Genomic DNA, 24213 nt, shown 5'->3' on the forward strand with positions numbered 1-24213 from the left:
GTAAACGTTTATCGTTTTTTTTTTTCTTTTTTATGGGCAGTTCTGGGCACTTTCTTTTTCTATTTTTTTTTTGCGTCCTAACTGCAGAAAAAACAAGTTAAGACGAAAGCGTTTTTGTCGATCCCTTTTCAATTGTTGAACGGTTAGCAAGTAGCCAATGCCGGGCATTTCAAAGCTCTTCTATCGTCACATTCTATCTGTTCAGCATCGTCGCAACAATCCTCTTAACGGCCGACGACCAGACTAGAGATTCTGCAAGGCAGAAGATCGTCCTCACCTTGGGGGAGGAGGAAACAGGCAACGGTGGACAGCATAGAGGGGGGAGAGGAGGAGGCGAAGAAAAAGTGAAAAGCGCGAACTAGTCGTCGGTCTTTAGTACCCAAGTCTTCCTTCCTTTCTTTTTTCTTCTTTTTTTTTCGTTTGGGGGCGCCTTTGAACACCGCTTTCTTTAACTTACTCTCCTGGAGGAGAGGTTGTCGTAACATCTGGATTCCCTATTTTATATCAGCGCACTTATGTGGAGATATTTTTTTTTCTTTTTTTATTGAGTTTGTTCGGGGACCACTCCGGACAAAGGTGTTAGTATCAGTGGTGACAACCCAAAATAACAAACTCTACAGGCTTTCGCAACATCAGTAAATAGAATGAACGAATGATTATTGGTACACTAAACGTGCACTGCTTTTCCAGAGAAGATAGTGCTCGTCTCGTTTCTTTCGGGAAAACCGATAAGCGAGGCTGCATGAAAACAATAGAACGATACTAAAAAAATCTTCGTGGCGTTATGAAACAAAAACCCCAATTCCAAAGTCGACGCACACATAACCAGGAACCTTAAACTCGTCAAACTCAAAGTTAGGACAGAAGTTTTGGATTGGATTGGATTTTCACGACGATGACGCCGCGCTTTTGTCGCCGTAGTCCAATGGTCGCGCTCGGCGAACTTCCGGCTCTGGCATTGCGTTTGACGAGTGAAATTCATCGAGCTCTTCTAAGTCAAGTCGAAGTCTAATTCAGAGCGCATCCGATAGCTAGAAGACAAAAATGCGAAGACGCACAAACTAAAAGTGCCAAGTCGTGGCTTGACTGGTTTAGCCGATGATATTATGAGCACAGCGCGAGGACATTCGAAGTGGCGTTGCGCTTTAGACGTTGTTTGACTGGCCTCACCAACTGGTATCGTTCGCTACGCTAAGACGTATTTTACAACTTGTACAGGGTTCGGCTGTAAGGACCAGCACATCCGGCATGCCTTGTAAAATTTTAATTCCGCCCGTACACATCGCGACACTGTCAGCGCGAACACGATCGACATCGGCGCATTTTCGCACATTACTTCTACATAGTATTAACGAGCACGAAATTTTACTGTTTACATTATAGAACTAAATTAGCTCTTTCCGTAGCAATAATAGCTTGGATGGCATCCCTTAGTTTCAAAGAGAAAAATTAGAAAAACAGGCAATCGCTTGTCCGCGCTAACAGTGTCGCGCTCTGTACATACCTGGAACTGGGCAAGCGAATGACCTTTCATAAATACATTTTATGTCTGTTTTTGCGAGAGCCTAGCTCAGAGCTAGCGAACTATTAAAAATAATACAAAAAGGGCGGCCCTGCATTTTCAATCTGCTATAGCAGATGTTGATCGTCTTCACACTGGTTTGCGAGGCTGCTTCCAGGTATTCATCGTTCGTATATTTTGTTAAAATGATCACTTACCGCTGTAGACCTTATTCAGAATTGCAGAGCGCTGTTGCGGGAAAGTGATACCGCGCTACTGCTGTGTCTAGCTGCGCAATCAATGGACAAATAAGAAATATAGGGAGTGCGTTTATTTTTTGTTTTCAGTCTGAAGTTTTTACATCGAATCTTGGAATCATTTTAGCTTGTTACTGGAACTCTCCGAATGTCGAAATGGTACGACCCCCGCCGCCTGCTTCTACCGCGGGCTATGATTAAATTACTGTATTAATGGTTGACTAAGGTCGATACAAACATTTGTGCCGGTTGCATCCACAGTAACCAAAGCAACAGCAACCGTAAAGACCCCGGGACAACTTCGCCTTATAGTTCTTTCACAAATCAACTTCTTGCATTGCTTGTCACTCTGTGTGCGGCCAACAGTTTTCCCGGTGAATAGATTCTTGGTGTCGTTTCGGTAATTCTTAACAGAATCAACGCAACTTTCTGAATTATAAGGAGTATTCACAAGGCGCAATATTTGTGGGTGATGTCTGGAGCGCATGCTCTGAACGAGCCCACATTAATAGGTTGCTAAGACCGGCAATCTTGAGGGTGCGGAATGCACGTTACAAAAGAACTGTGGAAGCTCGCCATCAGCCCGCGCTCAGCAGTCGTGCACACAGCTATGGCCGCCAGCGGCCGAGTAGGCTAACGCACACCCCAGGCTAGCGGTTGTACTGCACTGACTAAATGGCTCATCTACAGCTGGGAGACTCGTCGCCTGTTGAGGCAGACTAAGTTCTAGGCTGTATAATAATAATAATCTTTATTTTCCATTTAAAGAAATGGTGGATCAAAAGGGAAAAAAGCTTCAACAAGAAGCTTGACTGGCCCTCAGCCCCAATGGCAGCCATTGAACAACCAGTTTTTGTGCAATAAAAAAAAAAAAGAAAACAAATCATAAACATACACGCAACCCAATATTTTTCATGAACTTTTCAAAAGGGTCTGTTGTTCACCGTATTTCTTGTCTCGAATAAAATAAGACGCTTTCAGGCAGCTGTGCATGGGCGCCGCCATAACCGACCTTCAGTTTTTGTTTCCTCTTATTCCGTTCGATCCACTTCATCATTACCACAGCAGGACAGGTAATTGCCATTTCAGATTCTACCGTGTCCTTCTCCCCAGCATAGGCCTTTGTGGAGACTCGTCAACGCCCGCTTCAGTCGCTCGACATCTCGGTAAGACAAGAGAAGGTCGGCTATGGCGGCTGAATTTGGCGCGCGCTGAAAGCGTCTATATTTACACAGCTAGAAGGTAGACTGCCTCGGTGGGTGTCGGGTGTCTCAGCCGTAGATGAGCAATTTAGCCAATGCGGTACAACCGCTAGCTTGGGTCCCTTAACGTGCACCACGCCTTAGTGCGATACACGACCGCACACAGATCGAAACGGGCGGGGTGGGCATTGAACACAGGATTCCTGGGCTTCTGCAGTGCGAGGTTTCCCCCCACGAGCTCCGAGCTGATGTGATAACGTTGTGATGTGCGCTCGCACACTCGGCCACCGATCCCTTTTGTCCCCCTTTCTTGGCTCGTGTTTTGCGGAGAAGCAAACTCGCGGGCTTTTATGGACGAAGCGAACGAAGAAGGCGTCGTTCCGTTTCGATGCGAATCCAATCGTCTCCGAACAGTTCGCCACCTCCGCCACGTGGGTCATTGAGGAAAGAGGAAACGGTCTGCCATCTTCCCACGAGCATTCGGCCACCTCGGAACGGCAGGGGCGGCGGGGCGTGCACGAAAGGAGCCGTTAGTTGCGCCGGTTCGGGGACGAGATTGCCGACTTTTAATGTCACTCTACCTATAGGGTCACTACAGTAGGTACGTTTCGGAGTGACGACACTTCGGCAAATCTTGGTGCCTGAAACCATTGTAGCCGCTTATCTGAAGCCGTACCTGGAATTGCGGAAGACTGTTTTACGTCCGGGAATGTTAAAACAGTCCGCGAGAGATCTAAACGAGGTCGGCCGACCTTCTTGACGCCGTGTTTGGAGCACAGGAAGTCGCCTTTTGGATCGGTAACGATCGCCAATCGCCCCCGTTCTGTACTAGGCATAGGAACGGCGGTGCCCACGAGAGAATTTGGAAATGGAGTGCGCTTAGCCTTGAAACACGAAAGAATAAAACACATAGGGATGGACACACACAGACAGGACAGTTCTTTCAACTAGCAACCGTCGTTTATGAAGCCTCCTCAATGGGTCAGCGCTTCTCTAACCCAACCCTAAAAAAAAGGAAGAAAACCTACGATGGATAAAAAAGATAACGCTGTTGGAAAAAAAAAAGAAAGAAAAACAATACACTCAAACTAAAATTAAAAAAAAAATAATTAAAAACGATTCCTATCTCCCCTAGAAAACAAAAAGCACCAACGGAAAAAGAAGAAAAAAAGCAGGACCAATTTGAGCTCACCGCTCCTCTCTCAAAAACTCTACCTCTGCCTTGCTTACCCTCAGGGAGGGTGAGGCATAGTTGAAATCATCCCCGGCTATCATAGAGGATTTTATGATTTCTCGTCTTAGTCTATCCTTGTGTCTCCCAATGACTGGCGTAGCTTGGAAGTCCGGCTCACAGTTTGAACAAATGCGGCTGTGCTCCACGATGGGATGAAGGGAATCACTAGACGCACGATTTACTTCGAAGAAGTGCTCCCGGAGGTGAATGTACAGGCACCTATCGGTCTGTCCAACGTGACTGTCCCCACAGGTAAAGGGAATATGGTACACAACCTTCTCGTCGCAAGGGACAAACGGGTCGGCATGCTGGACGGAGCAGACTTTAGGGCCTCTGTTGTCATTGACCTTTTTGGCATAGTTGTTTTAAGCGTGTCTTGCACAAGAAAACAACAGAAGTACCATACCTCGCTGCTATGGACTTCAAACACTGCGAAATGTTATTAACGTAGGGTATGGTGACTGCCAGAGAAGTCCTCCTTCTGGGATTCCGAGAGCTCGCGGGACCTATGATTAGACGAATGAGGGTGGTCGAAAGAAGATCCTTTGGGTGCACAGCCTTGAGGAGGCGTTCTTGCTATGTTGATAAGCTGAACTCAAGAAGGTGGACACAGGACTTAGCTAGCACGGGAGAAGAGAAAGTCCGGACGGTTCCATGCTTGACCATTTTAGAGCGCGAACTACAGAAAGGGAGTACAAGTTTTAATAACGTTGTTGGAAAGCCCAGCATAAAGCGGAAAGTAGAAGGTGTAGACGAAGATCAAGGTACAGCAAACCTTCGTGCGTGGGATCTTCTCTTGTATTTTTGAGGCCTGACGACGAGGAAATGAAGGCGTCCGCAATACAACTAGAAGAAACCGAATTTGGGTGGATAATTAGGTAGTCATCAACATACCGGAAAGCATGGCAATCTAGGGCAAATTCGTCAAGGCGCGCTTTGATCTCACGATCAATGTACAAAAGAAAAATCTTTCTCAGGACTGGCGCGAGACAGGATCCAATGCAAACGCCTTTCTCTTGCCTGAATACTTTTCCCTCGTGCTCGACAAGCGTTGATAGGAGGTAAAGGGCCAGAAGATCTACAAGAAACCTTTTTAGAGATGTCAGAGGAGTTTTCAAAGTCGCAGGTGCCATGCTCATGGATGGCATTTGAGACTGATTCCATGCCGACACCGATTAGGCATCAAGTTTCGGAGTGACGGGAGCTGAGATGGGGTACAAAGGGCGCAACAAGCCTGCTATGCGGTGGCGGTGAGTACACAATACCGCCGTTGGTTGCATTGCAGCCGAAAAGAAAGGCGAGTGGAAGCGGCCGTGGCAGACCGCGGCGCATCTTTAGCTGTAACCTCTGCCGAAATCCCATTTCCGACCAGAAATTGCCTCGCGTGCGCGCTAAGCTTCTCAGCTCTCGTGTCGGGCGGCGTGTTGTGCGGTGAAGGGGCGCTAAGAAACAATGCCGGGTTGCGACGCGGGAGCTCAAATTAATTTTTTTTTTCTCGATGAAGACAAAAATCTTTTTGATGAAACTTTCAGAAATGAAATACAATAAACTCGTCTTATAAAGCCGATGATATTTTGTATTTTTACTCGAACCACCTAAGGATAGAATAGACGGCTGTTCAAACCACTAAACTGATTTTTTTTTACAATACATTTGCAGGGTTTTTACCACAAAAGTTATAATTGCCAGAAGGAAAGTGGTAATGAAATCAAAAATTTTAAACGTGTGCTCATTTTCTGTGCCTTTTGTTAAATTTAAAATATACTTTAACAATAAATGTTTGTAATTATCACAACATAGCAACAAGCTAAACGCCGTCCGAATTTCATAAAACAAGTTGTCACGCGTCCCGCATAAAATATGATTTTCACTCAATTAATGAATGATGCCTACTTTTATGTCCATTTTAGAAGTTCAAACCGCGCATACGCAATAAAATTTTAAAAAAATGCTGCGAAAATATTTTAGGGATTGGTTAAGCACCTTGCGGTAAAAGCCACAATCTTTCTTTCAAAAATCGGAAAGGTTCGAGCGCAACGTCTGTAACCCATATGCATATGCTTCAAACCTGTTTACAGACTGTCTTTTGCGTGATGTATTGCCAACGTGATCGCGGCTTTAAGTTCTAAACATATATTTTGTTTGATATTGTATTTACTTATTCGTTTAAGGCTGGTATGGGTCGCATTTAACATTTATTATATTCAACCGTCATTTTGTTGTTGCCCTTTGGTCTGCTAGCGTTTTCTTTCGTGTTTCGTTTTCGCACAACGCCTGAAATGTTGCGTTTCGGATATTTTGTTTGTACGATTGCCGCGTGTGTTCTCTGCATGGTCTCTGGTCGCTCTGGTCGCTGGTCGCTGTGGCTCAGCTCTTTTCTTCCCAGGAGAAACTCAAAGTTGAGCGCCAGATTTTTTGTTGTTGTTGTTGCTTTCAGCGCCGCTATTTACGGTGCTCGCTGATTTGCACTTCACAACTTTTACAAAAGCAATATTCGAAACCAGGTCAGCACGCTGCGACCATACCTTACCGTCTACGATTATACAAGCTTTGTTATAAATGCCGATATTGAACACCACTATAAATACGCATTTTTTCAAGTTCCTTCGGCTTTATAGCGATGATGCATGGCATTATTACTTGGCGACCCGACTGTTCCGGCTCATCCATACTAATCGTTCTCGTTCAGGCACTCGCTGCTAATCAGAGCTCTCGGGGGCAATTTCGGGAAATTTTGGGAGTTACGGAGATTATGCAAATTGGCTGCACAATTTTAGCGCTCTGGGTTCTTAATGCTGAGCGCCAACGTTATGAATATTTGTTAAGTAAGATTAGCGTCATAATACTCTGAGATTAACTGACATCTCCGTAAAATATTCGTTTTTTTTTTTCCACGCGTGCGTGGATGATTACAATAGTCTCGGTTCACTGCGCGTGTAAATAATCTCCTGAATTATCTGAGCCCTCTTGGAGAATAACGATGCTGATTGTATTGGATATCGGCAGACAGAGGAAGTCATTTAATCACAGTGACATTTATGCTTTTAACCAATCGGTAACTTAACTATAAGAAAATGGGCTTGAGCTTTAAGTAATTAACTCAGGGGGACATCTCTATATGTATTGGCGAGATGGAATTATGTTTAAAAAACGTTACATGTTCGCGACATATTCGCAGGTCGTGTGATAGAGCTCAGCCAGTTTCCGTTAAGCAAACTATTCGAACGCAGTTGCAGCAATTAAGATGATAGTTGAAGGCAACGAGTGCTTAGACAGTCTGAGCCTCGATTGCCTTAGAAAATTGGCGAAACTGGCTGAGACTGCAGATGATAAATGAACGCAGTGCAGTACGACAACTAACCGGGAATATTTAGTGTGAGTTACGCGGTAGTAAAACACAAACGCATTATGGTCCTACGCTGAATTATATGGAAACCTATATTGAGACGCGCGGTGCCGGGCATCGAGCTTAGGATATGTTGGTTTTGCAACGGGAGATATTGTTGGACGTACTTCAAGTGTGGTGCGCTAACAAAGTCGCAACGTAGTTTTCTGTTGCATAACAAAGTATATTACTGAAAAATTATTATATTACATGATTAGTATATTACGTGAAAGATGCATAATATATTTCTTTTACCAGGGCGATTCTAGAATATTCGTGCGTCATCCGGGACCCGCCTCAGAGTTACATAGTACAAAGGTGAGAGAAGTTCCAGAATCATGCATTAAGGTTTGTAACAGGAGATTATAGCCCATACACAAGTTGTACAGAAACGAAAGATAGATTAGGTTGGGTCACTCTTAAACATCGGAGAAGGTGTTTAAGGTCGAAATTTTTTCACACAATGTATTATGGACGGACAGGCATTGTACGAAGTTTGTATACATCAGAGCCGCATCATGTATCTGCAAGATTGGATCACTCGAAAAAGTGGCATAGTTTCGTTGCCGCATCATGTATCTGCAAGATTGGATCACTCGAAAAAGTGGCATATTTTCGTTATCAAAATACAGTTTTTCTTCATAATTTTTTGTTCGAATTATTGGGAGTGGAATTCACTTTTAGAAGCGCTAATCTTGATTTCTGATGAAGTTTCTTTTTTCTTTAGAGAGTTGCATTGAAGTATAAAAATGTATTCTTCGCCGTTTTTCTTTTTGTGTGTGTACATGAATTTGGAATATGTTCAATATGTACACAGTCTATGTACCGCCACAGACTCAACCACGTTTACTCTAGTCCTGCATAACTAAAACCAGTTGTTTCGTCTTAAAGGGCCTCTCGAGCCTAAAAGTAGCAATCGTAGATCTCCGCAGAAAACGTAGATATCTCGGGCGAAGACGAGGCGGACGCGGGGGAGGGGGGGGGGGGGGGGGGGCGATTGCGGAACGAGGCACGGGGGGACACCAGGCGCGTCGAAGAAAACAGGACAGTTCGACTACGGCGGCGGAAGTAGCCAAACACCGGGCTCGAGAATTAAACAGTCTTTACCGTGACTTGGCCCGCTTTTTTTTTCCCGGACTGCCGGTGAGCGAGAGCACCGCACGGGTAAAGGCACTGTCACGCACTGCTAATACATTATACTGCTAATACATTGGCTATAGGTGGCGCAAGCTGCCGCCCATTACAAAGGCTACTACAGCCATTAACATCAGAGCCGTATATGGAGAGAGTTTGGCCATTCGTTGGGAAGTATACGAGACAAATGGGGAGGCGCCATTGGCTGAAAGCGGGCTGGGCGTGTTCCAAGGCGTCTTCAGAAATTCGAATGTGACCAACCAGAAGCCGGAAATAATACCCTGGCGGTAGTCGCGAGAAACATGCCTGATAACTGCATCAGAGTAACTCTCGATGACTGAAAATATGGTACACGTGATGCTTCAATCACGCTCATCCAAAATGATGGTGGATGAGTGCGACTAGCAGAACGATCGACATAATCCGTACGCCAAGCGCCGAGGGCCGGGAATCTGCCGTCCGAGCGGTCACACTCTGTCCGAGCAAAACAGAGTTGAGCGGTGCATTCGTTTCTTACATCTTTCTGCATGATCATGATCAAAACAACACGTGCATCATATTTTCAACCACGAAGAGTTACTACACTTCACTCTTACGCGCTTATTAAGGCCATTTACGAACATAGACCTTTGATCAGAACTGTTTCTCGCTACCACCGCTAGGGGATTCTTTTCGGCTTCTGGTTGGTCAAGAGAGCATGCCAAGCCCTCTTTCCGAGTCTGCCGCACGCCCTGGCTCTGCCCGCCCCTCCCATTGACCAAACTCTCTACATATACGGCTCTGATTAACATCCATCCAACCATTCATACAAAATACAGTCTGAAAACGCTGTCTGAGAACTGTTTCCCCCTTGTATGGCGGTCCCTTGGCATTCGTCAAACGACACTCGTCTGCAGATACGTTCGCGGTATGCGTGAGTATATGAGGCAGACTTGCTTGGAGCATGCCTGGAGCCTCACCCGCAGAAAACCCTGTCATCGTGCCTGCTGCGAATACAGTGTCTTTATATACAGGGTGTCACAAAAGAAAATTTACACGGTATTTTTTACCGCAACAATAAACTAGGCATCGCCGAATGCTCATTCTCCGCCCAAAGGTAGAGCTAGAGGTCACAACCAGATGCCAAAGTTTCAGCCCGATTCGGTAACTTAATCAAAAGTTATAAGTGATTTTCTGAAAAGTTCAATGGGAAAATGGAGCCCATTTTTGCCCGTTTTCGGTTTCTGGTGCCATAGAGCCCCATGTGTTTGAAAACTCCGTCGGCCGTCATTTTCCCATGGAAATTTTTACAAAAACACTTATAAATTTTGATTAAGTTATCGGATCAGGCTGAAACTTTGGCATCTGGTTGTTACCTCTAGCGCTACCTTTGGGCGGAAAATGAGCGTTCGGCGATGCCTAGTTTATTTTTGCGGTAAAAAAGACCGTGTAAATTTTCTTTTGTGACACCCTGTATATACGATTGAAGCTAGCAGCGGGACTGTGATGTAATGGAGCGTGTACACAATTGCGAATTCGCGGGTGGATCCGCGCCGGCGGAAAGAGGGGGTTTCTGGAGCCGGGGTGGCGACATCGACCCGTCGCTGGCGGCAAATCTGGATCTGTCCGGAAGCCATATGTGCAGAGTTTTCCGCCAGCGGCAAGTCAATATCGCCACCACGGCTGCAAAATCCACTTTCCAGCGCGCCCGCGAATCCGCAAGGCTACTCGCGCCATGCCAAAACGCGTAAAAAAACGATGTTTTTTGGTTTTTTTTATTAAATTTGTATTAATTGAGAGCATTGGGGCTTGAATAAAAAATAAAGGAAGCAATTCAGGATGACGGAAGCACGCCATACTCCTTGTAACTTTAAAATTTAAAAAAAAAATTAAATTTGCACCTAGTTTATACGCTGCGGGAAATAGTTCTCACAAATTGTAATTGTCACAAAGAAAGAGAAAAACAAGCGACGATTTTTGTGTTTTGAACATGTACGATAAAATGACGAACAACGAATATTAAGTGCCGTTTGTTATTTGTTACTCCTTGTCCTTACAAATAAAGGGGGAGTTAATTTTGCGTGACTATTATTTCTGAGTTTATACATTCCAATGTTTTTTGACGTTGCAGATATCCATAAGCGCCATATTTCAAGAACAATTATGTCTATGCAGGAACTAAACATAATTGCCATCTTTTGGTTTTTACGGTGGAGCTGTTAAGGGCTAGTTTCCCAGTTTCGTGTCAGTGGACAAATAAATCTCGACACTACCTTCTGGACAGCTACCGCCATCTATGAGCGACGGCGGAAACCAGACAACCGGCTTCCCGGTTGTCTGGTTGCCGCCGTCGCTTACAAATGGCGGCACATAGTACAGCTCCGCTGCACTTCCTTCTTCACCAGAGTAAAAAAGCTCAAAGTCTTTTCTTTTACGGTATTGATTTTAAAGGTATGTCGTAAGTGCGAAACTTTGCATGACTTGGCGCCTAAAAACATAGAAAAAATGAAGTGGAATTTTTTTTAAGTTTTGGGAAGAAGGTGTAACGAGTGACGTAACTACGGTTCGCGTTTCTTGAAATAAATAACGTAATTGCGCTATTCCTTACTCCTTTCAAAAAAATTTAACGAGTACATCGCTACGTTAGTATCAAAGTAATGCGTAACCGCCAACACTGTTATGAACCAGACGTAACCAGTCGCTAGTGCGTGAACCAGCCATTAGTTTTCTTTTTAGCAGCTTGCAGCGAGACAGCTTACATGTTCAAAACTTTGACTGGAGCAGTGTTAGAGGGAAAAGGAGAGAACAAAGAAGAAAGAATACATGTAAAAAAGAATAAGATATGATATAATGAAACAGAGTTAAAGGCATTTAAGAAAGGACAGAAAGAATACAAGAGTGGGCGTCCGTTTTAACTGCGAAGAATGAAACTAGTTTAAACGGTCACCCGGACATGACGCCACTGCCCACGAAGAGAGCCGAGAGACAAAACCATGCGCAAATGTCAGCAATCCGGAAAAAAAAATGATGCGAGAGGAGTTTAAGATGCGTTCCAAGAGACTCGCTTAGAAAGCAGGTACTCTTTTATATTCCTAGTGTCCTCTGAATTCAGCATTTCGAAAACGTTTTTTTTTTTTTTTTCGTCCTCGGATTGCGGATAACATTTGTTATTTTATTTCGAATTTCATTTTCGCGTTCAAGCTTTCTCCTTCTTTTTTTTTTTTTTCGCAGACAGTCTTGCTTCATTTTATTATTAAAAAATGCAACGATTCCCTTTGTCTCGAGTCAGCCACGTCGAATTGCGTCGGTTCGCGCTCCGGGATCTCGTTTATCGCGAGAAAAAAAGAAAGCGCAAGTTTGCGGTGGAAAGATCAAGATCCTTTTCTCTCTGGCGAGTCAAAGGTGAACAGTGTGGCACTTCAAACGAACCCGCGTCACGAAGACAAACCTCTATACGTGAGAGTATAACCTATTTCCGTACCTGCTCCAACTATAGCTCCAACAACCCGTCGTTATTTTTGCCACTCTTGAGTGTACCTTCGTCTTCTTGTGTGTGTGTGTGTGTGTGTGTGTGTGTTGCTACTTTTTTTTTAACCCCAGTGGCAGATCTTATACATCACACATCTTACAAAAATACATGGTGTTCCCTGCACATATTGTGACAAAATTTTTCCCGGTCACGTTTCAAGCATCTATTTGAAACTTGTTCCCTTCCTGAAGTTCAAAAGCCAAAAACACAGGGACAGAAGAAAATAATGCAAACTGTGCATCCTGTCCCATTTGCATGTTTTTTTGTGTTTTTTTTTTAGATTTAGCAAAGATATTTGGGCATTGTGAGATTTATATGGACTATTTTCCGGGTTTATTGTTTATGTCAACTCTACAGTTTAGTTATCACATTCATATAGGCTCCATCTGTGCGATGAGAGTGAGTAAACTGAAACTAAATTAGCTGAGGCACTGGGTGGAAATTGTTTTGTTTTTCTTTTCTTTTTTTTTTTTTTTTTTTTAATGCGAGGGCATTAATTGTTTCGTGGAGCGAACCGGCGTAATCAGCTTTTGAAGCCGCGCCAAACGACACAATTTCCTGTTCCAATGAAGCGAAGCCTGTCGTATGCAGCAACGATCTGATGGATAGGTTCCCATCGGCTGGCGCGCATCATAGTTTCAAGGGACCGGGCTCCTATTGGCTTTCGCGCGGCGTGGTTCCAAGGAGCGCCACCCGAGAAGCCCTCTTTATGGCGGCGCAGCTCACGCAGCGGCCCGGCCGCCGGTAAGAGGTGCGGGCCTGGTCGCAGAGCCCGCACGGGCAAACTCCGGACAGGCTGCACGGCCGAGCCCAGCACGGCGCGACCAGCTCACGAGAGCGCGCGCTCGGCCGTCGACCGCTACCTCGGCAGTAGCGAAACGCGGGCGTACACGCCAGTACGCCGCAGACGAAATAAGAGAGGGGAAGAACGACGTTCATGCTTTCGCATTCAGAACTCATGAGAAGTGCTTAAGTGTCCTCGGAAGTTCTTCCTGTCCCTGTATCTTGGCCTTATTAACTTGAAGGATGCGCAACTGACCAGCCTAGCTCGTCGCCTTAATTTTTTTTTCTTTATGTGTATGCTTCGAAGATGTCTGCAGAAAGTGTTTGTGTGACCAATGTGTCAAAAGAGACATACGAGAAGGAACCACGCCTCGGACAGGCTCTTTTTTGTATTATGTATTAGCACCGTGGCTTTACGTCATTTTTCGGTGCAAATTGATCAAGCGTTGAGCGCAACTCAAAAGCCAATAACGAACTAAAAAAAAAACGGAAGCGTTGTTAATTAAACTTGCATGATAAGTTGACCCCAACGTAATTTCGGGGACGGCGGAATGCCAGGTAAATTCGAGGCGCTGTATTTTGTTAGGTATGTTAGACCACAAGACCCTATGTCTGCATCGCGTTAATAAATGTGCCAGCTTTTGTCTATCTATAATTGCTCCGACGATGGTATGTTTGCCAAACTGCACATCCCACAGACAGCGCTGGTTGAACACATCGAAAGCGATACTGTTAGATATAAGGGAGACTGTAGACGTTTAGTCTTCCGTTCGGCTCCGTATAGAGTCTAACACAGCCGCCTCAAAGTGTATGCGGGCATCACCTGCCCTGTACACTCTAAACAAAAAGGGTGTATGCTTACACCCTTTGTCCCACATAATACACACCAAAACTTCAGTTCGACGTCCAGCGCACTGACGTCGATCTTACGCTACTAAGTTACACGAGAGGCTTGATAGCCGACTGGTACAACTTATTAAAATAGCTAATGTACGTGTTACTGACTACAACAAAAATAATCGGGGTTTTCTCGGCCCTATAGCAGAACCGATGTGTTTTCTTTCCGTGCTTTTTGATACGTACTTTAGCTATTGAATAAGTTATATCGCACTGTTATCAAGCCCCTCCTACGATTCGGGGCCGTCTGTTCGACTGTAGTGCGCTGTACGTTGAAATGAAGTTTTGGTGTGCATGGGACAAACGTGTGTAAAGTGATACCCTTTTTCTTTCTTTTTTCTTTTTTTAGAGTGTATGAGCAGGCTAAGGCGGCACCTAAGGACTGGATCACCCATTTTCGATTGAGTGTAATCGACTGCGTTACGCGGTTGGTAACCGCTTCTGACGAGACAATGCACTGACATACTTGCGACATCTGTCGGATATACTGCTGGAACCGTTGTGATCTCCGTTTAGCTGTGGATTGAAGGTTTTGTAGTAATTGCTAGATCCATCCAATCCATGAACTACGCTTATATTTGAGAATGTGTCTCTTATAACATGGCGCGCCAAATTAATTCCAGCACATTGTGAAACAATGACGCGTAGAATGTATACGGAGTGTCCCCAAAACTTTTGCAATGTTTCATTTGCCGTAAAAAGTAAACTATACGCGTCGGCTAACCCTCGTTTTTTTTCGAATATGTAGCGCTTGTGGTCCGAACAAGATGCCAAAGTTTCAGAACGAACCGTTATTTCATTCAAAAGTTACACGAGATTTTCTGAAATGTGAAGCGGAAAAATGACGGCCGATGTTGCTCTCGAATACATGGAGCTAAATAGCGCCAGTTACCAAAAAGCGGGCGAAAACGGGCCCCATTTTTCATTGGAGTTTACAGAAAAACACGTGCAACTTTTAAATGAGATAACGGTTAGTTATGAAACTTTTTGCATCGGGTTCGCTGGTGGCGCTACATTTGGACAGGTAATCGTGTGGCAATGTGTACTTTATTTTTACGGTAAGAAGAAAAAAAGCCGTAAATATTTTGGGACATCTATATTGGCATAAATGAAAGAAACTCCTGTTTCTATTAGGCAAACTAGAGGACTGGAAATAAAATAAAATTTATCATACATTCTGCGATGGCAAACATTAAGCTTAAAAAAACAAGCTTTTTCTTTACTTTTTTTTTTATTCTCGAACTTTTAGACAAGAAGCAGCTTCTAAATGTTTTGCCGAAAGTTTAAAAAAAGAAGAAAAAAAAAGAGCAACTATGGAGCTTCACAAGCAATCCGACCACTCAAAGGTTTGAGATCCATTAAATCTTTTGTATCAAATTTCAGTTTCCAATCTAGCGAGAGAAAAACAAAATTACAGGAGGACACTCAAGACTCCTTACGTGTAGGAAGGCGAAAGCATTATTTTCCCGCAGAAAAAAAAAATTTAGTAATGTTTCTGGACGTAGTAAAGTTCAGGACGAAGTATAGGACGACGTCGAGGACGACGTCTTAGAGATCGAGGCCAAGTACGGCGTCTAGGAAGACCTCTAAGACGACATCGAGGACAACGTCAAGGGCGGCGTCTATGATGACGCCGAGGACGATCTCTCGGGCGACCTCTAGGATTACGTCGAGGAGGACGTCAAGAACGGCGTTTAGGACGACGTCGAGGATGACGTCCTAGAGGACGACGTCAAGAACGACGTCGAGGACTAGTCTAGGACGACCTCAGGACGTGTCTGGGACGACGTCGAGAACGATGTTGAGAATGATGCCTAAAGGAGGACACTTAATAGGGAGTTTTAGTAGACCGTGTTTCCCCATCCGCTAGCCCTCCGCCACGAAGAAACCGCCACTGCGACTGCGTGCCGATGGCCTTGGCTGTAGACTTCCGGGTAGCGGAGGGGCTTAGCGGAGGAGGAAACACGGTCTACTAAAACTAGCTAATAGGGAGTTTTCGTAGATCGTTTCCGCTGTCCCGCAACGCTCTCCGCAACCAGCTACGCTAGCCGAAACTCTACAGCCAAGGTCATCGGCGCGCCGGCGCAGTAGCGGCTGCTTCGTTGCGGAGGGCTTAGCGGAGGGGGAAACGCGGTCTACGGAAACTCCCTAATGAGGCTGTGGCGTATTTGCGTAGCCGGCCACGTTTGCCTGCGAAAGCCGCCGTAGACTTCAGGCCTGTCCAAACAGGATACTACAAAACTCAAGACTCCGGCAAATCGTGCCGCGCTCCGCTTCCGGCCGTCGGGGGGAAATTTCCCTCCGTCAAAGCTCCCGGGGGGAAACTTCCCCCCGTCAAATCTCCCCCTCGCTTCCTCCACGGCGGCCTTGCTCTGCTCATCACGTGGGTCCGGAGAGCCACTCACACGCCTTGTTGGCTGTCGGTCAATCGCTCAAGGCCTCCGCTCAGAATACGGAACCGCATCGGACGCCATCACGACGAAAGTGAATCTCGACAAAGAAAGCAGATCCGAGGCGGGCGAAACGCACCCTTCGACGCAGGAATGTCCCAAATCCACCCGAAGCCGGACCTCCTTGGCCTTCGAGCCGAGGCGACGGCGGTACGCGAGGGCGTTGGCGAGGTGAGACAGACGCAGGTGGCGTGTGACGTCAATCTGACGAGGAGAGCAGTCGTGATCGTAAAAATTTTCACGACTCCTGCAAACATTTTCACGACTCCGACAAATCGTAAAAATAGAAGCGTCCGCTTCAATTTTCACGATTTGTCGGAGTCGTGCGTTTTGTAGTGTCCTGTTTGGACACCCCTTTAGACGCTGCTGCCGATGTCGAGGCCGTAGATGTAGACGCAGTCGCCACACAGTTCATCGCGCGAAACACACAACGAGTACACATAAAGTCCGAAGTGCACCTTTTGTACAAGGCGCTCTGGCGGTGACATCACGCTCCCGCACTTCAGCACGAGCATGAGCGTGCGGCGCGTGCTTATGACGTATATTTTCGGCAATCTTTCGGGCACAACGACGCCGCTTTTTCATGCAATGGGACAAGTAAGGTTGTCCTAGAGGTCTAGGGCGACTTCTAGGACAACCCAAGGGCGACGCCAAGGACGGTGTCGTCCTTGAGCATACAATTAAACGGCGCGTGCCGCTTTCTCGCTCAAAAAGACAAGTAAAGCGCCGTTCACACTCTTGCGACCGAGTAAGACCATACCGGTTTTTAAGCCTTTTGCGACTTCTTAGGACCGGATACGATGCAGCGGAGGTGGTCCTAAGAAGTCGCAAGAGGCTTAAGAACCGGTCTGGTCTCTCTCGGTCTTACTCGGTCGCAAGAGTGTGAACGGGCCTTAAGGCTTTCGCCTTTAAACGAAAAAGTAAAAACGCCTGTCGAAAAATGCGCGTTCAACGATGTGTAGTTAATTTTGATCTAAAAAAAAAAAAAAAAAAAAAAAACTTTTTTTTTCTTCTGTTTTTTTTTTTTTTTTTTTTTTGGGGGGGGGGGGGCGTTTTGCACACAGGTCGAAAGTGTTCCAGTGTTACCCGTCTGGCGTCAGTGTGGTCTGTCGTAGTAAGTAGTTGCAAGCGGTTGGAACGTAGTCGATCCCGCAGGAATTCTCTAGTTCAAACATTAGGAAGTTTTAGCTGGCCTTTTATGCGCTCCGCTAAGCTTACGCTTACCCGCTCCGCCTTGCCATTTCCCCGGTGCAGCTGAGCGGAGGCGCCTTTGTGCCACTTGTGGCTCCACCTCGTTGTATGAAACGAAACTATAGAAAGAACCCGTTTTTAAGAGTTTTATTTTTTTCTGAATAAACTTACTAGATTTATAAATGAATTGATTCTAGGTTACCTTCGTAACATTCGTAATGAAAATTCTAGAGACAAGCAACAGAGAGGACAGCGGAGAACACCGTCTACTGTAGACTTCAAAACCAGCACATAAAATATTTAATTTGATTTCAGGGCAATCTTTTTCTTGTTCTCTTTGCAAAGCACGAACCACATGAAACACATTCCCACATCAGCTGCAGGCCTTTCTCAGTGAAATTTTCAAGCACTCAAACACGGACTTATAAGCAGTCTGAAACTTTCGGTGCACACAACATTTTTGAATGGTAGAATCGTCAATCCCAGACGCTACGGTTCGGCATAATTGAATTAAAAAGAGAAACAGGGGAAGGTGAGCACCACAACTAACTGTAACAGGACACTGGGGGACTAGACGGACAAAACCGCCCCCTTGTCTCGGACGGACAAACAGAAAATGACGAGCTCACAAGAACTACCACATGGCACAAAGAAACTTGATAGGCATAAGCGACAGTGTCTCATCTTCCGAAATCAGTGAAGGCTTCCTAATAAAATTTCCAGCTCCCGTATTCCTAATTCTTTCCTTAATTATCCTCTTATAAGGATCTTTTTCCTTGCCAAGAACAGCCGTTTTTGTCCACTTTGAGAAACAACTATTACAAAGACTTGCGTGTTTAACAATTTTAGGATTGACCGAACTTTCGTTAACCGCTTTTTTTGTGTTCTAAAATCCGGTCGTTTAAGCGGCGTTCAGTTTGACCAACGCAAGAAAACTCACAAGCCAATGGAATCTCATATAGTACTGCCCTCTCGTAATTAGTTACCGGATCTCTATGGATCTACGCAAAGGGAACAAGAAAGAAGATTGTCCTGAAATGCGATCATTCCTGTGTTGGTTTTGAGACGGTGTCGTCCTCCCTGTTCCTTGTCTCTAGGCTTTTCATTATGAATGTGCACCAGCTCGCCGGAGTTTTTAATCTAATTTCATTGTATTACTTGATGTCCCGACCGCTATATGTGCGTTGTATTGTATATTTATTTGGCTTAGGTGCGAAGAAGAAAAACAGCGACTTGGCTCGGAAATAGCCGTTGCAGGGCTGGATGTGGTATTAGATTTATCTAATGAACGCGTCGTCGGTAGGGGTGTCGCGAACTTTTGTCGAACCGGATTTCTAGTTCGAACTTTCGGGGTTCGACTGGGTCGAACCGGTTCAACGAACCTTCGAAACTTTTCACCAGATTCGACCGGTTCCACTTTGCGGACAGTATGGCCAGACCTTTATATGCGCTAGTCTAGGTTTGAAGAATTTATTTTTATGCAAAGGGTTATTTTATTTTATGAACAGTTGCAACTAAAAGAAACCAATTCTAATCACTGAAGACGTTAATAACTTAATTTTTTTGTACTGTATTAACTGAAATAGCCAATCAGCAGTGCCCTTAATTCATCCCTTAGCCATTACCATCCAATCCGAAGCCAACTGGCCAGCCTGTCGCGCATGCGCACACGAGTCGAACCTCAATACAAGGTTCGTCGAAATTTCCACAAAACGTTCGAAAAAGTGGAACCTGGTCGAACTCGAACCTCGGCCGGTTCGCGACACCCCAAGTCGTCCGGCTCGCTTTATGAGTTGCATCCGAGTTTTAGTTATTCTCTCTTGTACTCGGCCTTGTCAACCCTAAACAGCCTTCGAGGTCTCCGCTCCAAGCACTCGGCCGCAGAGACGCTGTGTGCTCGCAGACGCGAGAGGAGGGCTGGCGGCAGACATCTTGGCGAAAATAATCCCTGGAGAGGGGGAATAAGAGGGACAAAGGACAAACACAAATTTCCAAACACAGCTAGGTGACTGGTGCGCGACCGTCCCTCTTATTCCCCTCTTTGTCCCTCTTATTCCCCCTCTCCAGGGATTATTTTCGTCATCGTTGTCCAGCTCGCTTGCACCTTTGCATTTAATTGCATTATAGACATCTTGGCTTAGCGGAAAACGTGAGATGATAACGTCGGCCGCTCCGTGCTCCGCCTAGCCAGCACTGCTAGCACCACTTAACTAGGGGTGTTGCGAGCTTTTGTCGAACCGAAATTTAGGTCGAACTTTCGGGGTTCGACGAACCTTCGAACTTTTTTAACTATAGGTGTCGCGAACCGGCCGAGGTTCGAGTTCTACCCTTTTCGACTTTTTCAAACTTTTAATGGAAAGGTCGACGAACCTTGTATTGAGGTTCGACTCATGTGCGCATGTGCAACAGGCTGGCCAGTTGGCTTCGGATTGGATGGTGATGGCTAAGGGATAAATTAAGGGCAGCGATGATCGGTTATTTCAGTTAATACAGTACAAAAAAAAAGTTATTAACTTCTTCAGTGATCAGAACTGGTTTCTTTTAATTGCAACTGTTCATAGAATGAAATAACCCTTTGCATTAAAAAAAATTCAGTAAACCTAGACATGCTTGTATCAAGGTCTGGCCACACTGTCTACAAAGTCGAACCGGTCGAATCTGGTTAAAAGCTTGAAGGTTCGTCGAACCGGTTCGACCAGTCGAACCCCGCAAGTTCAACCTAAAAATCCGGTTCGACAAACGTTCGCGACACCCCTAGTAAAGACAGTCTGCAGACGCCGCATGAGGTATACCTCTTCCTTGTATGGTGGTCCTGTAACATTGGATGGATGGATGGATGGATGGATGGATGTAAACGGCTGTATCCTTTGCAACGGGCGGTAGCTTGCGCCACCTAGCCAAGTCTTGGTTGGTCATGCAAACACTGTCTGCACGCATGTTCGAAGCCCACATTTTCGTGAAGCAAACCGTCTTCTTACATGCTTCAGGCCTGACCGCAGATAATTTTGTTATCGTGCTATGACGCACGAGCGGCGCGACTTCGTCCAAGCACAAAAGAGCGCGCCAGGCTTAAAGGGGCACTGACACATCAAAATCATATATTTTTTTATTATCCGAAACGGTCGAAAACGATGCCGGGACATTACCCTCAAAATTTGAAATTCGGGAATTCAGTATTCGTGAAGTAAAAAAACAATTTCCAAATGCCGAATTCGAAGTTCCCGCGCGATCGGCGCCGGTGCCTTGACGTCAAAAATTGCGGAGACCTGAGAGTCCCCTTTCCTGTCACCACTCCCTGCTGTTGCCATGGCGACCCAAAGCGAGGAGGAAAGGAGCGAGCGCCGGCTAGCGCCGGCGTTGCGGCGGACCGGTTTTGAGCGGTGTCGCCTGTTTTCCGTTGGAGGATACAAATCCAGGAGACGGCACCACAACGAACTCCCGATTTTTGGTATTTCAAAAAGAAGGGCCGTAGTGCGTTCGCAATTGCGTTAAAAAACATGTTTTAGGATTGCCGTCATTAAATGTTATAAAGATGCCGCCTACAAAGCTTCTAAATTTCCTGATTTTTGACGTCACCGATCAAAAGAAGCGAGGAGGCGAGAGGCGGGAAAATCAAACGCCAAAAATAAAAAGGCGCGCGTGCGCGCGGGAAAATTTTTTTTCGCGATGCGGTTTTTTTTGCGTGTCTATGGCTGCAACTTGCATCGTTTTAGACAATAAAAATAAATACGACCTTTGGGGTGTCAATGCCCCTTTAAGACGTCTGTTTCCCCGATTTATTTCCATCTTGCTCGTTTTTCTCCACTAGCGCTCTACGGAACCTTAGATAGCTTCAAGCTGCCGTGGCACATTTGTACGTCTCGCGAACCCCTTTCTTATTACGAAACTTTTCAAAACTGCACGTATGGCCTGCTAGGTGTAACAAAGCCGGGTTGGAAGCGCGTTTTCGGTGCGGGCCTTTTTTGAACGGGAGAGCCCACAGCTGTGTCTGCCTCGTGAAATAATGAGTTTCGAGACTATGGCTCGTGGAACGTTGACGTGTGTCTATCGGGGGAAAAAAATAGGAAACGAGCGCGCGCGGTTTTAATGAAAGGAAAACAGATGTAGCCCGACTTTGTTTCCCCGAGGTTGGGAGAACGGTCGTTTCGCGAAATGGGCGACAGCAGGATCGAGATTGAGCTACGATTAAATGCAAACACGCACGTGGCTCCCTCGCCTGATTCTACATTTCAACATCTTCCTGCGACTGTCACGTAGATCAACAAAAAAAAAAAAATGAACAATTCGTGTTTCCAGCGTGACCTCTTTTTTCTTTTCTATGACCGTTTGCTGAGGGCAATTTAAAAAAAAAACTTGTTCAATAACTCTAACAACCTCAATCTTCAGCTATTTTGATTTCAATTAAATTTTGAACGATTTTGTTTCAGTGAAGTTTTATCATCTTTCGAATTCGAAACCCAGTTCCTGGGGAACTAGTTGTAGTAAGTTTATTAATTTTTTATAAGTTTATCAGGTAACACAAATACCGTTTTAAATGTCTTTGGGTCGGAATCATTTCCATCGCCCCATTGGATAACTTTTACAATGAGAAACTTGGCTACCTGAAGATTCCTGTGTGCGTCAGATGCAAGAGGGCGCAAGACAACCCCTTTTGAAAGTGCTTACGTATACTTCTATTCATTAATCATGATGCTTAAACGCTGACACAGGGAAGGAAATGAAAAGTGCCTAAGAACTTGGTCAACTTTAGGTCGGAAGTTGTTTTGCATGTATACATTTTTTGGGTGTTGTTTATGACCGTTGGAGGTGGGTATGAAAGCTTTGGATGAAATAAATACTGTAGCTGAGTTTGAGACGCTGTTGTCTAGCTTCTTCTCTCCTTTTTTTTTTACTTTATTTACAAGTTCTTTTCCCATTCTTAGGGTTTTATCACCATTAAACATAAAGCAACAAACACATCTATAAACATTCAACATTAAACATCGCAGAATCAAACTATAGCTCGAGAGGTGAAGTTTCGAGAAAAGCGTAGCGGTGCGAGAGACGTACTCCCTCAAGAACACGAGGCGGTCAAAGTCAGAGCGCGAAAGCGAAAGAAGACACTGAAAGTGACTCCCAGCCTGCTTACAAGCATGAACCAAAAACTAAATAGCCTATATGAGTACGAAAGAAACGGTATGTGGTATTGACCTTTCAATTCAATACAGGCCGTATGAAGAAACGCTGAAAAACGTTCGTGTGCATGACAGAGGAAGTAACAATCTAACAAAACCTGTGAGAAAAAAAAATCGAGAATTGCGGAACTGATGGGCTGCTGGCAGTCACAAAACGGGAACCGAATCGGTTCAAATGGCGCCGTAGAAAACAGGATCGGGAAATTCCCGGAGTCCCGCAGACAGAAAGCGAAACCTTGCTGAACCTGGTGAGCGACGTGGCTGCGAAGCTAGACGTCCCAGCGCTCACCACGTGCGAGATAATATCGATGCCTAGGCTCCTCTCTGGCCGCATCTCCACCTGGTGAATGATGTTGATTGGGGCGAAGCTCTGGTGGTGCTTGTCTGCGTAGACGCTGAGTCGCAGCATGCCGAGCCTTTCGTTCGTTTTCATCCATGTCAGAAAGAGAATGTGTGGTATGGAACCTGGTTATATATACGCATTTGAGCATTTGACCGCAGCGCCCTCTCGTCTATAAACGTCGAGCCAATGCATGCAAAGTTTAACGCGATTATATACGCATTTGACCGCAGCGCCCTCTCCTGTATAGACGTTGAGCGACTACATGCAACGTTTCATCTTTGACATCTCCAGCTCTTGAGTTACTACCACGACTCAGAGCCCCCTACTCGTCCCGCAGTCGTGGTCGAGTGGTTAAGGCGATGGACTAGAAATCCATTGGGGTCTCCCCTGTCGACTGCGGAAACATTTTTTTTTCGTCATGTTATTTTTTTGCCCTGCACGAGCACGTGAGCACGTGAGCTCACGAGCATGAGCACTAGCACCAGCAGGATCGATCTGGGCACGGACGCCGGACGGACAAGGCTAGACCCTAGGCAGCTTCGCCCCTAAAAGAATAATTACCCGGAATCATTGTGCGCCACGCGCAACAACAGATTGGCGATTCCCCCAAGATAGCGAGTATGTGCTTGAAAACTTGCCTCGACAAGACAAGGTGCTCTTGTGCCCTACGAAATCGTGGAGAAGAGAGCACAATGACCGGTCCGCGTGGCACCAAAATGGAAATTCCTTTGTCAGAAAAAAATTCGCAGACGACGTCTTTACCGGGCCCGCCTAGTTACGGCCTGCCGCCGAAAGCTAAACGCCAGCGTCCGGCGTTAAGCATTCGCATTTGAACGGGGGACAAATGCAGCTATAGCTTTGCGTCTAGCCACTAATCACCCTCGCGCTTTCATCTCACCCTCTCCTTCAGTTTCTACCCGTACAGCTACCATCCCTCGTGCTCGACATGGTGTGCCATAAGGCGTTCTTAGCTAGAAGGATTCTCGGCAGTATATTTGTCATCCTTACAGCCTCACTCCTGAACCTACGTAACGAAATGCCGAGTCGCATCCATTCCCGAGTCGACTAGACGCAAACGCCGCGACGTCGATAACCGCCTGTTCGTGACTCGTCCCTGACGCGAGGACTCATCTGGCGCTCAGAATAAATGGCTC

The sequence above is a fragment of the Ixodes scapularis genome, unplaced genomic scaffold (assembly GCF_016920785.2).
Source record: "Ixodes scapularis isolate PalLabHiFi unplaced genomic scaffold, ASM1692078v2 PGA_scaffold13__105_contigs__length_92229423, whole genome shotgun sequence".
In the NCBI taxonomy this organism is placed as follows: Eukaryota; Metazoa; Arthropoda; class Arachnida; order Ixodida; family Ixodidae; genus Ixodes; species Ixodes scapularis.